General features: G+C 44.7%; 1 protein-coding gene across 1 annotated transcript in view; it reads right to left on the reverse strand.

Annotated features, from left to right (window-relative positions):
• Positions 1 to 16,701, reverse strand: part of pik3r5 (phosphoinositide-3-kinase, regulatory subunit 5) — a 104,774-nt gene that overhangs the window by 70,638 nt on the left and 17,435 nt on the right. The gene's annotated exons all lie outside the window — the stretch shown is intronic.

Genomic DNA, 16,701 nt, shown 5'->3' on the forward strand with positions numbered 1-16,701 from the left:
TGAAAATATGTAGTGTGCTGATCATTTTCCTTTACAAACCTAAAAATAACACTTGGTATCACATCTTGAGGCAGAGACTATTTCCAGTGATACCCATTCTAATTTTAGAAATGCTGGAATAACTCAACGGCTCAGGCAACATCTCTGGAGAACATGGATTGGTGATATTTCGGTTCTGGACCCTTAGTCAAAATGAAGAAGGGACCCAACCTGAAACGTCGCCTATCCATCTGAAGAAGGTCCTGATCTGAAACGTCATGGAAGAAAGCTGGAAGAGGGGAGGAGTGGTACAAATACTGGCTGAAACAGGTGAGTGGGGGGTGGGGGGAGGCAGGCGGAGGGGTTGATATGGGTAGATGATTAGACAAAGACCAGAGATGAAAAGACAGAACGATCTGTAGAAGAGCCCCAACCCGAAACGTTGCCTATCCATGTCCTCCAGAGATGCTGCCTGACCTGCTGAGTTACTCCAGCACTTTGTCTAAAAATAAAGATGAAACGTGCATGTAATCAGGATAATGGTTAAAGTGTTAGGCAAAGTCCTTTATTCTTCAGATATTTGGAATCTCTTTCATACTCGTGAGAGAACAACTTGGTCTTGTGTTTCGTACCTAATCTAGTTAATTTGACTTGTTGAGGGAATGGGCAGGGAATAAAATAAGTGGTTTAATTTTTATAACAGCACTCTTTAATCCAAACCACTATGTGTAGATAATCAAACGTGCATTTGCAAAGTGTTTTCGACAACATTGAAGAACACAAAATTGTTTTACAATCAAAGACCAGATTATTGTAACTGTTGCAATGTCGAGGTACACTCCAGCCATTCTGAGCAAAAACAACACCCTGCAAACAATGGCGAAATATTGATCAGATAATCACATGGGGGAAAGTTATCAGCCCAGCCACAAAGAGAACGTGGAGACACAAGGAACATTGAACAAAATACAGAGTGCTGGAGAAACTCAACAGGTAAGGCAGCATCTGTGGAGGGAATGGATGCGAGATGTTGGGTCGGTACACCTCTTCATTCCCCAGCTCTTTCTCCTTTATATCGCTGACTGCATCAGGGCTGCCTTCTGCACCTGTGCAGAACTTATTTAATTTGTCACCTTTACTACTGACTTCCACCCTGCCCATCCACTTGGACTATCTCTGACACCTCTCTCCTCCTTTCTCTTTCTCTCTCGTTCCCTCTTTCTTCCTCTCACACACACACACACACAGGGGACAGACTATCAACTAATTCAAATCAGTCTGAAGGAGAGTTCTGACCTGAAGCAATGCCGTTGCATTCCCTCCTCAGATGCTGCCTGGCCCACTGAGTTCCTCCAGCACTTTGTGTTTTATGAAGAGAACTTGCCTCTTCTTCAAATAACGGCTTGTTATCTATCACATTCACTTGAGAAAATAGATGTTAATTTAGAAACATAGAAAATAGGTGCATTCGGCCCTTCAAGCCAGCACCGCCATTCAATATGATCATGGCTGATCATCCAAAATCAGTAACCCGTTCCTGCTTTTACCCCATTTCCCTTGATTCCGTTAGCCCTAAGAGCTATATCTAACTCTCTCTTGAAAACATCCAGTGAATTGGCCTCCACTGTCTTCTGTGGCAGAGAATTCCACAGGTTCAAATTTACTGCCAGACGGTCCAAACTTTGGCACCTCTTGCACATCAATGCTCCCTCATTGTGTAGGAAGGAACTGCAATGCTGTTTTACACCAAAGATAGCCACAAAAAGCTGGAGTAACTCAGTGGGTCAGGCAGCATCTCTGGAGAAAAGGAATAGGTGACGAGACCCTTCTTTATTTTGCTCCCTTATTACCGTATTCAGCTGTTAAATGGTCTGCCCATTGTTCTGGAATAGAACATAAACACAACCTTCTTACTCAAAAGATAAATAGACCACCACTGAGACAAAGCAAAAAAAAACCCCAAGAGCTAATCTAATAACAAGAAAGTGTATGAACTTTACAAATGACATGACTCATTTTGAAAAGGAAATTCATTTTTGACTGAGTCAGTTGTGGCGTTAGATCAGAGATAGACACAAAATGCTGAAGCAACTCAGCGGGTCAGGCAGAATCTCTGGAGAAGCTGGATAGGTGACATTTCGGGTCAGGACCTTTCTTCAGTCTGATTGTGGCAAGAGGCAGGGGTGGTGTTGGGAAGAAAGCTAGAAGGGGTTCCCCTCAGTCATGACTCAAAACGTCACCTATCCATTTTCTCCAGAGATGCCACCTGACCCGCTGAGTTAATCCAGCACTTCGTGTCTACATTTGGTGTAAACCAGCCTCTGCAGTTCCTTTATATCACATTGCAGCTTTAGGTCAGTGTTGGGTCAAGTGTTTTGCCATTAAAATTAGTCCTAACTTTTATTGTCCATGTAAATCAAATATTTTATTTTGTAAATTAACAAAGGATTAGTATTCCAGAAGCATTTCCTGCTTTCTAATCAAACTTATTTTATCTTTGAAGATAGACACAAAGTACTGGAACATCAGGGAGCAACGTTCTGACTTGAAACATCACCTACAGTATCCATGTTCCCCAGAGCTGCTGCCTGACCCGCTGAGTTGTTCCAGCATTTTGTGTCCTTCCTCGGTATAAAGCAGCATCTGCAGTTCCTTGTATATTACATTTTATTTTGTTTTTGCTGCGCTCCGTGTGTGTTGGCACTAAAGCATTTAATGCTACACATGACCCAGGGGTTACAGATAGTGAGAGATAATGTAGGCTCGTTTGTGTTCTTAGAAATGAACAGGATGTCAATGTTAAAATAGAAATATGACTTAACAGTGCACATTGCATTTGGTAAACAAGGCCTTTTGTCACCGATTACCAATAACATTCAGCAAACACAGCCTTTGCATCACTGATGATTTATATCATACATTATTTCAATAATGCAAACGTGTTTATCTCATCCATTTATCAAACTCCCCATCTTACACCCACAACGTGCGATTTTAGTGGTTCACCAAAGTACCTACAAAATATGATTATTTTTCTGAATTCATCAGATGTACAGATGCACAGCGATAGAGTTGCGGCCTTACAGCGCCAGGGATCTGGGTTCGATCCTGACTACGGATCTCTGTCTGTACAGAGTTTGTACGTTCTCCCTGTGACTGTGTGGGTTTTCTCTGGGTGCTCCGGTTTTCCCTCACACTCCAAAGACGTACAGGTTTGTAGTTTAGTTAGCTTTGGTAAAAACTGTAAATTGTCCCCAGTGTGTAGGAGAGTGCTCATGTACGGGGATCGCTGGTCGGCAAGGACTTGGGGGGCCGAAGGGCCTGTTTCCACACTGTATGCTTAAAACTAAAACTAAACTGTTTCCACACTGTATCTGTTAAAACTAAAACTAAACCAAAACATCAACTTAGGAAATCGCATAGTTTATGTAGTTGACTGAAAAGTATTGGGCCGTTTAATTTACACACATTTATAACAAAATTTGCATTTCACAATCCCTATTTCAGTTGAATTTAATGATCCATAATCAGGATCGAACCCAGATCCCTGGCGCTGTAAGGCAGCAACTCTATCGTGGGGCTGCAGCTACATCTGATGAATTCAGAAAATGAATAATACTTCGTAAGTACTTTGGTGAACAAGCATGTACCGCTCAAATCGCACTGGTTGTGGGTGTAAGATGAGGAGTTTGATAAATGGATGAGATAAACACGTTTGCAACATTGAAATAATGTATGACATAAATCATCAGTGATGCAAAGGCTGCGTTTGCTGAATGTTATTGGTGATCGGTGACAAAAGGCCATGTTTACCAAATGCAATGTGCACTGTTAATTCATATTTCTATTTTAATATTAACATCCTCTCCATAATCTATCTTTCTGATGCCATTGGTTGTAAATAGCGATGTTTGGAGGTAGTACAGATAGTGAGAGATGCTGCAGAGATAGATGTTGTTCTTAGAAATAAGAAGATAAAATGAAGTATGCCAAACACGCTTGTGGAAAGACTAAAAGAAAATGGGAGTGTCACATCATTAAAGCAGGCCATTGATCAAAGTGAAATCAGAGTGGTAAAATATACTGTCAAATCAGTACATGACCTGAAGACCAGAATAGTGGTCTCACCTGATCTTAGAAATTCAATACCTATGAATGTAATGTTTTTAAACTTGATGGCACATTACAAGGCCAAAAAGTGGTGGAGTTTGTTTACTTTAGTTCATTGTCACATGTACCCCGAGGTATAGTGAAAAGCTTTTGCTGCGTGCTAACCAGCCAGTGGAAAGACAATACATGATTACAATCGAGCCATCCAGTGTACAGATACATGATAAAAGGAATAATGTTTAGTGCAAGATAAGGTCCAGTAAAGTCTGGTTAAAGATATTCTGAGCGTCTCCAATGAGATAGAATATCGAAGATAGAAATGAGATATCGGCGAAACCAAGCGCAGGCTCAGCGATCGCTTCGCTGAACACCTGCGCTCGGTCCGCATTAACGCAACTCATCTCCCGGTGGCCCAGCACTTTAACTCCCCCTCCCATTCCCAGTCTGACCTCTCTGTCATGGGCCTCCTCCAGTGCCATAGTGAGGCCCGCCGGAAATTGGAGGAGCAGCACCTCATATTTCGCCTGGGCAGTTTGCAGCCCGGTGGTATGAACGTCGACTTATCCAACTTCAGATAGCTCCTCTGTCCCTCCCTTCCCCTCCTCCTTCCCAGATCTCCCTCTATCTTCCTGTCTCCACCTATATCCTTCCTTTGCCCCACCCCCGACATCAGTCTGAGGAAGGGTCTCGACCCGAAATGTCACCCATTCCTTCTCTCCCGAGATGCTGCCTGACCTGCTGAGTTACTCCAGCATTTTGTGAATAAATCGATTTGTACCAGCATCTGCAGTTATTTTCTTATATTCCAATGAGATAGACATTAGCTCAGGACAATAGACAATAGACAATAGACAATAGGTGCAGGAGTAGGCCATTCAGCCCTTCGAGCCAGCACCGCCATTCAATGCGATCATGGCTGATCACTATCAATCAGTACCCCGTTCCTGCCTTCTCCCCATACCCCCTCACTCCGCTATCCTTAACAGCTCTCTACTTGTTGATAGAATGGTTCAGTTGCCTGACAGCTGGGGAGTAACTGTCCCTGAATCTGGAGATGTGCGTTTTCACTCTTCTATATCTCTTGCCTGATGGGAGAGGGGAGAAGAGGGAGTGACCGGGGTGAGACTGGTCCTTGATTATCGATTATGCTGGTGGCCTTGTCGAAGCAGCGCGAGGTGTAAATGGAGTCAATGGAAGGGAGATAGACACAAAATGCTGGAGTAACTCAGCGGGACATGAAGCATCTCTGGAAAGAAGGTATAGGTGGCATTCCAGGTCAAGACCCTTCTCCAGAGGAAGGAAGGTTGGTTTGTGTGATGGTCTCGGTTGTGTCCAAAATTCTCTGCAATTTCTTGTATTTAAAAGCATGAAACTTCCTTCATTAGGATTACACAAGGGCTATAGTAATTAAAATGGTTGCTCAATGTATAATCACATTTTAATTCATGCTTCCAACCTTGGATCATTATCTAACTCAAAAACACATGATCCACCATGAAGGACCATTGTCCTTTATTCAGTATTGCCTTCCCTCGAATACAGGTTTTACATTACATTTCCTTTCAGCTCTGACCTGAACCATTACAAGGCACAAAGAACAATGAGTGAGCAGCATAAATGAAATATGTTGCTACATCCTTGACTGACATATCATGCCAGTCATTGTGAGAAGGAGCATGGTACAATACCATTTTACACTCATGATTACTTGGTGCAAGAGGATTTCTAATGTTGACCATGCGGTCTGGAAGGTGTGGCAAGGAGAGGCTGGTATTTCACTGGAATGAGGGGAGCGGTAGGGAGAGAGGGAGGAAGGAGGTAGGAGCGGAGAAGCTCCCGGTGAGCGCCCTGGAGCTGTGCCGGAGCAGATCTGGCTGGCGGCCGGCGTGAACGAGAATGAGCCCGGCAGCTGAAGTGACCGCTGAGAACGAGGACGGGCTGGACAAGGACTGCTGGGAACAAGATGGCCGACGAGAACAAAGGCCCATCAGCCGCTGAGAACGAAGGCCCAGCAGCCACATGTAGCGGAAGCTCAGAAGCCCTGAAGACGAGGAGAAGGGAGCCACTGGCGATGACAGATACAAGGAGTGGGCCGGTGGGAGAGGGATCGGGGCGTTGCCTCCAGCGCCTTCAAGGTCAGCTGCAGGAGGCACCCCCGGGCCACGGGGGTGGTCGGGCGAGGAGAAGGACATCGGGTCGCGGGTCTGCTTGGATCAGGGGCGCTCCAGCACTTTCAACATGAGAACTCAGACGTTGAACTGTTGGAGTTTTCAGGTTTTTTTCATTTTAACGCTGCCAAAATAGTGGCGACTGTGCATTTGCGGGTTGTGCAAAATAATTTCACTGTGTTGTGCATGCATGACAATAAAGAACCAGTGAACCATTGGAACCAGAACGAGAATCCCAGGCTAGCTTTATGTTCCTTCTGGCTACATTTTAGTGCCGCTGGGTACAGCTCTGTTCACTGGCCTCAGAACAGGCTAATAAATGGCATCCAAGATATGATTTTAAAATGCTGACAAGGGTGAGGTTCTGACATGTGCTGATACCAGCCCCTTTCCGTAGGTTAAATGAACTGTTTTAAGACAAATCTGTGACCACTATTAATCAGTTATAAAAGCTAACCTACTTTAACAGTAGTCAAGCCACCAAAGATCTGCCAGTATAAATATTGCTTAATATCTTTCAATTACACCTCATTCACGAGGTGTGGCTTCATCAGCACCGTGTGCAATTGTAATAATACTTCCCTATTTCTGAACTCCAAACCCTTTGCAAAAAAAGGCCCCATTCTAACAATTACTGCACCGCCTTCTAACATCTGGTGATTCAGGCACAAGAATTTCTGGCTCTCTGCACACTTCACTCATTTGCAATTTCCCTCCATTTAGATAGACACTGGTCCCAGGAGACTATCTCCTGTCATCCAACACCATCGCTCCACCCTTTTAAATCTCCTTTCCACTTGTATAATTATCACTATTTCTAACTTTACCCTTGTGTTTGACTTGATTATATTAATGTATACCATAGACAGTATACTGTGGGATTCCACAACAGCCTGGTTTGGGAACAGCTCTGCCCAAGAATGCAAGAGATTGCAGAGAGCAGTAGAGGTAGCCCGGTCCACCACACAGATCAGACTTCCCACTTGGAGAAGAAAAGGTGGGTGACGTTTTGAGTCTGAGTTACTCCATCACTTTTTGTGTCTAGCAGTATTTTGCTTCTACATTTTGTCGAGTCTGAAGAAGGGTCCCCACCCGAAACGTCACCCAACCCTTTTTTCTCCAGACCTGACCCACTGAGTTATTCCATCACTATGTGTTTATCTTTGGTATAAACCAGCATCTGCTGTTCTTTGTTTCTATAAATCAAAGGCTTGTCCCACACCAGTTATTCCTTCTTCATAATTCATAAATTATAGGAGCAAAATTAGGCCATCTGGCCCATCAAGTCGTCATTCAATCATAGCTGATCTATTTTTCCCCCTTAACCGCGTTCTCTTGCCTTCTCCCCTTTACCTTTAAACCGCCTAACTACTCAAAAACCAGACAATCCTCACTCAAAAATTATACAATGACTTGGCTTCCACAGCTGCCTGTAGCGATGATTCACCGCACTCAGACTAACAAAATTCCTCCTCATCTGAGGCTGTGGCGTCTGGGCCTAGACTCTCCCACGAGTGGAAATATCCTCCCCACATCCACTCTATCCGGGCCTTCCATTATTCGGAAGAAGATCATAGTTGCTGAGGTTAGTGTTGTGCAGTGTTCAAGAAGACGATAGTTGCTGGGAAGAAGCTGTTCTTGAACCCAGTGGTCACGGTTTTCAGGCTTCTACCTCACTAAATTGGACGCAGCACGGGATGCAAATTGAAAATTCAAATTAAAAACTTTTTTCGAGTTAGAATTAGTCTTGGATGAGATGTTCGATAATTTATCGCCCACCCCAGGGATTTGAGTACACATTCTGAGTTGATGCTCTTGTGTGACACAGTGTGGGGTCGACACCATTAAGGGCCTGTCCCACTTTAGGCGATTTTTTTGGCGACTGCCGGCGACTGTCAAAGTCGTAGCAGATCGCCAAAATTTTCTTTTACCCGACGACAATGACCACGACAATGCCGAGTCAGGTGGAGATTACAGCGTCTTCTGAAACATCGCAAAAATTCCCACGCTGTCAATGCTTCTCCGGCGTCCTTATTTTCGCTGAAATCACTGACAAGTCGGTAAGTACTTGAGAGTTTTGAACTATAACACCTTGTATGGGTTACTTAAAAACCAAGCTTCACTGTAACAAGGAATAAACTGGATTTACTTCCAGTTTACTAATAGCTGTATTAAAAATTTTTTTTTTTAAAGTGGTTTTAAAAGCTGGATAGAGCTCTTAAGGATAGCGGAGTGAGGGGGTATGGGGAGAAGGCAGGAACGGGGTACTGATTGAGAGTGATCAGCCATGATCGCATTGAATGGCGGTGCTGGCTCGAAGGGCTGAATGGCCTACTCCTGCACCTATTGTCTATTGTCTATTGTCTATTAAGTGGATTTTTGTGGAAACTGTGTGGGCATTCTTTGAAAACGTAAGGGAGATGCATATCTGGTTTCTGGGTTGCATATCTGGGTTTGGAGCCCACTTTAAATGTAATGGCTGAGGCCAAAAACATCGTGCAAATTCCCACGCTTACCTGACCGTCAAACTGTTGCCTCCAACCTACCTGTCAAATGTCCCGATGATAAATAAATTGGTTAAACACAAGCATTTTATGGTATTTTGAAATGACTTTACTTATTTTAATATTATATCATATCATATCATATATATACAGCCGGAAACAGGCCTTTTCGGCCCTCCAAGTCCGTGCCGCCCAGTGATCCCCGTATATTAACACTATCCTACACCCACTAGGGACAATTTTTTTAAACATTTTACCCAGCCAATTAACCTACATACCTGTACGTCTTTGGAGTGTGGGAGGAAACCGAAGATCTCGGAGTAAACCCACGCAGGTCACGGGGAGAACGTACAAACTCCTTACAGTGCAGCACCCGTAGTCAGGATCGAACCTGAGTCTCCGGCGCTGCATTCGCTGTAAAGCAGCAACTCTACCGCTGCGCTACCGTGCTTCTGTGCTTCTAAATGCATCGAAGAGAACCTAGCAAACCTGGGGACAGCATGTGACAGCGCCCGCAATAAGCAACGATACCTGGCGACAAGCCAGCTGTTGCCGAGAAATTTCAAACCGGATGATTTCTCAGCGACGCGCCGAGATCCACTACAATTTTTGGAAGACTCCTCACGATCATGCCCACAACACCCCGGCGAACTGTCGGTGACAGCCTTGTCGCCGGCAGTCGCCTTAAAATCGCCTAAGTGGGACAGGCCCTTTAAATGACTGAGACACAAGACCAAGTTGTTCTCTCACGAGTATGAAAGAGATTCCAAGTATCTGAAGATCAAAGGACTTTGCCTACCACTTTAACTATTATCCTGATTACATACAAGTTTCATCTTTATTTTTAGACACAAAATGCTGGAGCAACTCGACGGGTCAGGCAGCATCTCTTGAGAAAACAGATGGGCGCCGTTTCTGGTCGGGACCCGAAGAAAAGTCCCATACCGAAACGTGGAAGAATGGTCCTGACCCGAAACATCACCCGACCTTTTTTCTCTCCATAGACTGACCCGTTGAGTAACTGCAGTACTTGGTGTCTATCTTTGGTATAAACCGGTATCTGCAGTTCCTTGTTTGTACATTCCATCTTCATTTGATCTGATTGAAGAGTGAGAAACTGTGGGTCTTATTTTACTCAAATGGAAGTCATTTCAAGTAAATCAATGAGCTAAACCTGCTGAACAAAGCTAACTGCAACAAGAAAGGTAGCATGATAATTCGGTAGAGCTCTGATGCAAAGGACTGTGAAGGACTTCAATATGTTTGGCCACCAAAAATGCTTCATGCGAGCAGGCAGCTAACTATTTGATTCATCGTTAACCATGTCATGTGTTTAAGCGTGAAGCACAAAACAGATGGGACAGTTTAATACCAGCTATTATTTTTGAGATTTAGATTTAGAGATACAGGCCCTTCGGCCCACCGGGTCCGTGCCGCCCAGCGATCCCCGCACATTAACACTATCCTGCACCCATTAGGGACAATTTTTACATTTGCCCAGCCAATTAACCTACAAACCCTGATGTCTTTGGAGTGTGGGAGGAAACAGAAGATCTCGGAGAAAACCCACGCAGGTCACGGGGAGAACGTACAAACTCCGTACAGTACAGCACCCATAGTCAGGATCGAACCTGAGTCTCTGGCTCTGCATTCGCTGCAAGGCAGCAACTCTACCGCTGCACTACCCTGCCGCCTATCAGCGGCACGGAACCATCCTATCACCATCCTATCAGGCCACTGAACCATCCTATCACCAACTAGAGATAGGTCCTGAGCAACCATCTACCTCATTGAAGACGCTCAGATTATCTTTAATTGGACTTCACCTTGCACTGAACGTTATTTTCTATACCCTGTATCTGTACATTGTGGACGGCTTGATTGTAATCATGTATAGTCTTATCTGCTGACTGGATAGCACGTAACCAAAAATCTTTTCACTGTACTTCGGTACATGTGATAATAATAACCTGAACTAAACATGGCACAGAACATTGAACAAAGACTGGAACCCTTTCCTACGTCTGCTGACCAGAGTCTCATTTCCCATTCCACTGACTGCTTCAATGTTGTGGTTGAAACTGGGACTGAGGTCATGCAAGCTCATCTTGCAATAGAGTATTTAAAGGGTTTGCATCATCTAACTCCAGCTGATTATTGCAAAGGCTGATGGGAAAAAAAAGCCCACCCTCCTGGCAGTGACTCCATGAACCATGTTTACTCTTATTCCCAAGATTTTGCTCTCCTCAGTAGTCCCTCATTCCCAATGGAACACAACATTTAGGTTTAGAGAGATATGGGCCAAATGCAAGCACAAATATGGATGGGGTGTGTAACAAGGAACTGCAGATGCTAACTTTAGTTTCCCCTTCCCTGAAACTCAGTCTGATGAAGAGTCTCGACCTATTATAAGGTATCACCAGAGATGCTTCCTAATCTGCTGAGTTACTCAAGCATTTGTGTCTATCTTTGGTGTAGATGGGGCATCCTGGTCGGCATGGGCAAGTTGGGCCAAAGGGCCTGTTTCCGTGCTGTGTGACTCGATGCCGATTACCCTTGCTGGTATTGGCCAATTGACCATGCTGAGAACAACGCACTGCGCTCTGTACCTGTTCCCCCGTTCTACTTGTTGCAATCGAGTTTGGCTTGATTGTAATTATGTGTGGTATTATCAGAGTTGATGGGGGTCAAGGAAAGTCGCGGCCCTGTTTCCACCAATCTTTCCACCGCCACGCACAAGAAGCACAAGAAGCACAAGATGCCATTGCATGCAGATGCCGAGAAGTGTGTTCAGGTCTGGCTGAACAATTTCTAATCTTGTGACGTGGACCCGATAAGAAGATCAGAGTTGATTGGATAGCATACAGAGTGAAGCTTTTCACTGTACCTCAGTACATGCTGAAATGATGCCATACGTCATTGACAATCTAGTTTAGTTTATGTTTCGTTTAGACGTACAACATGGAAACAGGCCTTTTTGCTCAAGGAGTCCCCTTTGACCATCGATTACCCGTACGCTAGTACAATGTTATCCCAGTTTCACATCCTACGCACGAAGGTCAATTTACAGAAGCCTATTAACCTCCAAACCCACATGTCTTTGGGATGTGGTGTAAGATTTGAGAAGTTTTCCCTCATTCTGAAAGCAACACCAAATCAAAGAGCTGCAGTTTGGACATTTTAAACGGGAGACTGGGGCTGATAGCGGAGAAAGGCTGCAGTCAGTTTACCAAGGGATGTCACAATCAGTGGGTCCTAAGATGGCTGCAGGACCTCGTGACCAGCCACAAAAGCAAAAACCTTACAGCCCAGTCTCTAGGTTTCTGCAAAGCCACGGCCAGAACAATGGATGGGTATTGGCCTTGCAGAAACCTGCGAAACCAGGTCGAAGTCCAGACACTGGGGCGCTTACATCAGCATACTCACAATGCCCCAAGCCGACCTACACAGTTAATCTCGTTAAGGGGGCACAATAGCCCATAGAAAACTAACTGGTAGGTGATGGGAAACCAGTTAAACCCATCACCTCGTAACGAAATACCAATTAACACCGTCTGGCCATCCCCGGTACCCCCGGACATAAGCGCAGATCAGAGAGAGAACTCATACATATCTTTTTGAACAAAGAGATCCCGAGATCTGGCGGGAGATAGGGCGGGTCAGAATAGTATAACTGGCCACGACTTTTGGGTTTTAAAGGCAAGAAGAAATACTGCAAGAAGAAACACCGCAAGAAGGAAGTCAAACGAATGCAGGAGGAAGAAAAGACAGGCAAGAAGAACGGATGCAAGAGAGAGGAACAGGCACGCAACTCGAGAAGAAATACTGCAAAACGAACAGCCAGTAACCCCAGTAATAGCCCCATGGTGAGCATGTACCCCGATCTTGCATATCCTGGACATAGTTTAGTGTAGAGGGGAGGGTGGTTTGAATAAACATTGGGTGTGTAAAGAAATATGTGTTGGTCAATTTTGCGATGTGTCGTACGTTCCCCATCTTACAGTCGTGTATATGTCTTGTAGAACTGTGCATTTTAGAATTCAGAGAAAAAGGTATTCGTGTATATGTCTTGTAGAACTGTGCGTTTCATGATTCATAGTCAAAAGTATTCATGTGATTCGATATGTGTTTTATAGATACGTCGTATAGAACTGTGTAAATATTCATGGACAATAGTCCCAAGCGCTAAATAAAAGCCTTTTTCATTTAAACCCTGGCTTTCAAATCTGGTCTGGTTGAATTTTTCTGCACTATAAACGCTCCTGCATCTAAGTCCAGTGTCTAGAACCGTAGGGGGTGAGTGGGTCGAACCACTCACGGGGAACCAGTGTGCACGGCCTGGTCAAGGGATCAGAGCAAGGCACGGGGACCTTAGGTCGGGCGAAAGCTCGGCGCAGAAACCCCTTACAGTGGACAGAAACAGGAGTACCCGGTGAAAACACACGCGGTCACGGGGATAACGTACAAACTCTGTACAGACAGCACCTATAGTCAGGATCAAACCCGGGTCTCTGGCGCCATAACATAGCAACTCTACCGCTACGCCACTGTGCGGCGCCCAGATCTAGGTAATGTTTCAACCACATCTGTAGCCCCCTTCATTGAAAGCCAGCGATCATCCACCAGACATATGACAACTAGTGAGATAACATTGAGTAAGTGTGGAGGGACCAAGGCAGACACAAAATGCTGGAGTAACTCAGCGGGACAGGCAGCATGTCTGGAGAGAAGGAATGGGTGGCGTTTCGGGTCGAGACCCTTCTTCAGATTGATTACGATGATTCAGACCAAATACACAAGGCATGCAGGCAAGTGCAGAATTCACAAGAGGCTTCCTTTAAGTAGCAACTGGTGGTCTGCCAACTGTGAGATGCTGCCAACACTTCCAGCACCAGTCCAGGAATTGCGAGACATGAAAACGTTCAAAGCCACCAACACCATGATCTTAGCCCAGCTCTGATACTAGTGTTGTGGCTGTAGCACTTGGTAAAAAATCAATGATAATCTCTGCACCAGAGAGAATAAGGTGTCCTGATTCTCATTCCACCATTGCTTTCCTCAACAGCTGCTCCTGTCCTCAGGGACTCCATCATTGAACGCGATGCACACAATACACCTTCCTTATCACCCCGTCCACGTGCTCTCAAGGAGCTATGGACTTGTGCCCCTAGATCCCTCTGTACATCAAGGCTCCTGCCATGTGCGATCGATTTTCCTTTTGCAATCGGCCACCCGTCTGGGTTAAACTCCACCTGCCATTTCTCTGCCAAACTTATCAACTGATCTAATTCCCATCCAGCATTTTGTTTTACTAAGGTCAGGCCCCACATGGGCCGTGACACCGAGCTCTGTGTGTGACTGCCCAAGTCCAACAAGGGATCTCAGTCTGGGCTCCACTGCAAGGATAAAAAAGCGCACTGAGGCCCAGTTGCGAGAGTGTGACCTTCATGAACCTTAACGTAATTATCTCCAATCATATTCAGCGATAAGAACTTTGATAAAATTCCTTTGCGCCACACACAAAAACCATTTCAATAATCATTTCAATGCACGACACTGAAGAGGTGCAGGTAACATTTTAATGTAATTAGGCAAAGTACAGGAAGCCACTGTAGTGTGAATGAACGCATCTCTGACAGAAACATTACCCGGGTTTAGTTTAGTTTAGAGATCCAGTGTGGAAATAGGTCCTTTGTCCACTGAGTCTGCGCCGGCCAACTATCACCCGTGCACTAATTTTATCCTACACTCTAAGTGACAATTTACAGAAGTCAAATAACCTACAAACATGCACATCTTTGGAATGTGGGAGGAAACCGGAGCACCCGAAGGAAACTCACACAGGTCACAGGGACAACGTACAAACTCTGAACAGACAGCACCTGCAGTCAGGATTGAACTAGGGTCTCTGGCACTTTAATGCTGCAAGTCTCTCACTGGTCCACCCTGCCACCTCTCATGTACAGGTATTGTGTAGATAAAATAAAAATTAGTTCTTTGTTCGCTGGGAGCTGTAAATTCATCCTTACATTGAACTCAGAATTGTAGATATGTACTGCCCTCTGTTCTAAAATGGTGGACTGCTGCTCCAAAGAAAGCACAAAGTGCTGGAGTAACTCACGAGTCAGGCAGCACCTGTGGAGAACATGGACAGGTGACTTTTCAGGTCGGGATTCTTCTTTCGACTCTGATGACATTTCCGGTCTGAAGGAGAATCCTGACCTGAAACGCCACCTATCCATGTTGTCCGGAGATGCTGCCTGACCCGCTGAATTACTCCAGCACTTTGGTTTTTTTTTTGCTGCGGTATGGGGTATGTAGCTTTGCGAGTAATTAAAACACGAGAGCAATGTTGGACGTCAGCCTTATTGTTGTACTCATTCTTGGGCAACACTCTGAAGAAAGGCACAGTGGTGCACCAGGTGGAGCTGCTGCCTCACAGCGCCAGAGACCCAGGTTCGATCCTGACCTTGGGTACTATCTGTGTGGAGTTTGCATGTTCTCCCTGTGACCGTGTGCGGTTCCTCTGGGTGCTTCTGTTTCCTCCCACATCCCAAAGACATAGTGGTTTGTAGGTTAATTGTCCTCTGTAATTCCCTAATGTGTAGGGAGTAGACATGAAGGCAATATAACATTGAACTAGTGAGAACTAAGGGTGATCGATGGTCGGTATGGACTCGTTGGGCCGAAGGGTCTGTTTCCTCGCTGTATCTCTCTAACTCTAACAAACCTCTAAACTAATGCCTTTGCGACGAGAGAGAAGAAGCTGGGATTGTTCTCCTTTGAACAGAAACTAAGGGAAATTTAGAAAGTTATAGAATAGCACGAGGGGGTTGAATAGAACAGTTTGCGAGAAATTATTTGCTCTTGTAAGTGGACCTAAAGGCTACTGATTTAAAGTGAATGGTAGAAACAATGAAGGGAATTTAAAAAAAAATGTTTGGGAACGTGATCAAAAAAGTGAGAAAGTGGTGGAGACAGATTCCAGAGCCATTCAAATAACGGTTAGACACCTACTTGAAGAGACGTTTTTGGTCGGATCAAGGGAAACGATGGGTAATCCCAACACTAACCCTCCTTCTAAATAAAATTTATGATCTAACACCAGAATTATTTTGAAATAGCTACGTGAGGTTAATTTTCATGAATGACTTCATTTTTGTGACGCACTCCACTTTAAAAAGACATGTAGAAATATTTCAGGATGTTACACAGTTTTAAGCAGTCAGCATATCAGATCAGCGAGTTTCAATGTGTATTTCTATTAAATCATTTCCGTGCTTGTATTCCCGAGCTGGAATTGTCGTGATATGGTACAGTGACTCACTTTAAGCAGGTTTCTGTTATAATGGTCAGACCGGGCCGGTCCTTATTACAGCATTTAGATAGAGCTCTTAATGATAGCGGAGTCAGGGGGTATGGGGAGAGGGCAGGAACGAGGTACTGAATGTGAATGATCAGCCATGATCACATTGAATGGCCGTGCTGGGTCGAAGGGCCGAATGGCCTCCTCCTGCACCTATTGTCTATTGTCATTTCATATTTGGACCAACGGTGGGGAGACACAAGGAACTGCAGATGGTGGAATCTCGAGTAAAACACAAAGTACTGGAGTAACTCAATGGGTCAGCAGTGTTGCTGGAGGACATGAATAGGTGACATTTTGGGTCGGGACCCATCTTATGATCCTTCTCCGTGATCTCAGAATGCAATTCTTGAAAATGTGTCTGCAGTTACAATTGTGGCGTTAAAAAGAGAATTAGCTAATTATTTGAAGGTAAAATATTTTCAAGCCATCGAGAGAAGAACAGGTGAATGACAGCAACTACTTTGGTCTTTCGTTTTTGGGTGTTTTTGAAGGGTCGCGATCTGAAACATGTCCTGTCCATGTTCTCCACAGATACTGCCTGACCCGTGAGTTACTCCAGCACTTCGTGTTT

This window comes from Rhinoraja longicauda, chromosome 6, assembly GCF_053455715.1.
Source record: "Rhinoraja longicauda isolate Sanriku21f chromosome 6, sRhiLon1.1, whole genome shotgun sequence".
Classification (NCBI taxonomy): Eukaryota; Metazoa; Chordata; class Chondrichthyes; order Rajiformes; family Arhynchobatidae; genus Rhinoraja; species Rhinoraja longicauda.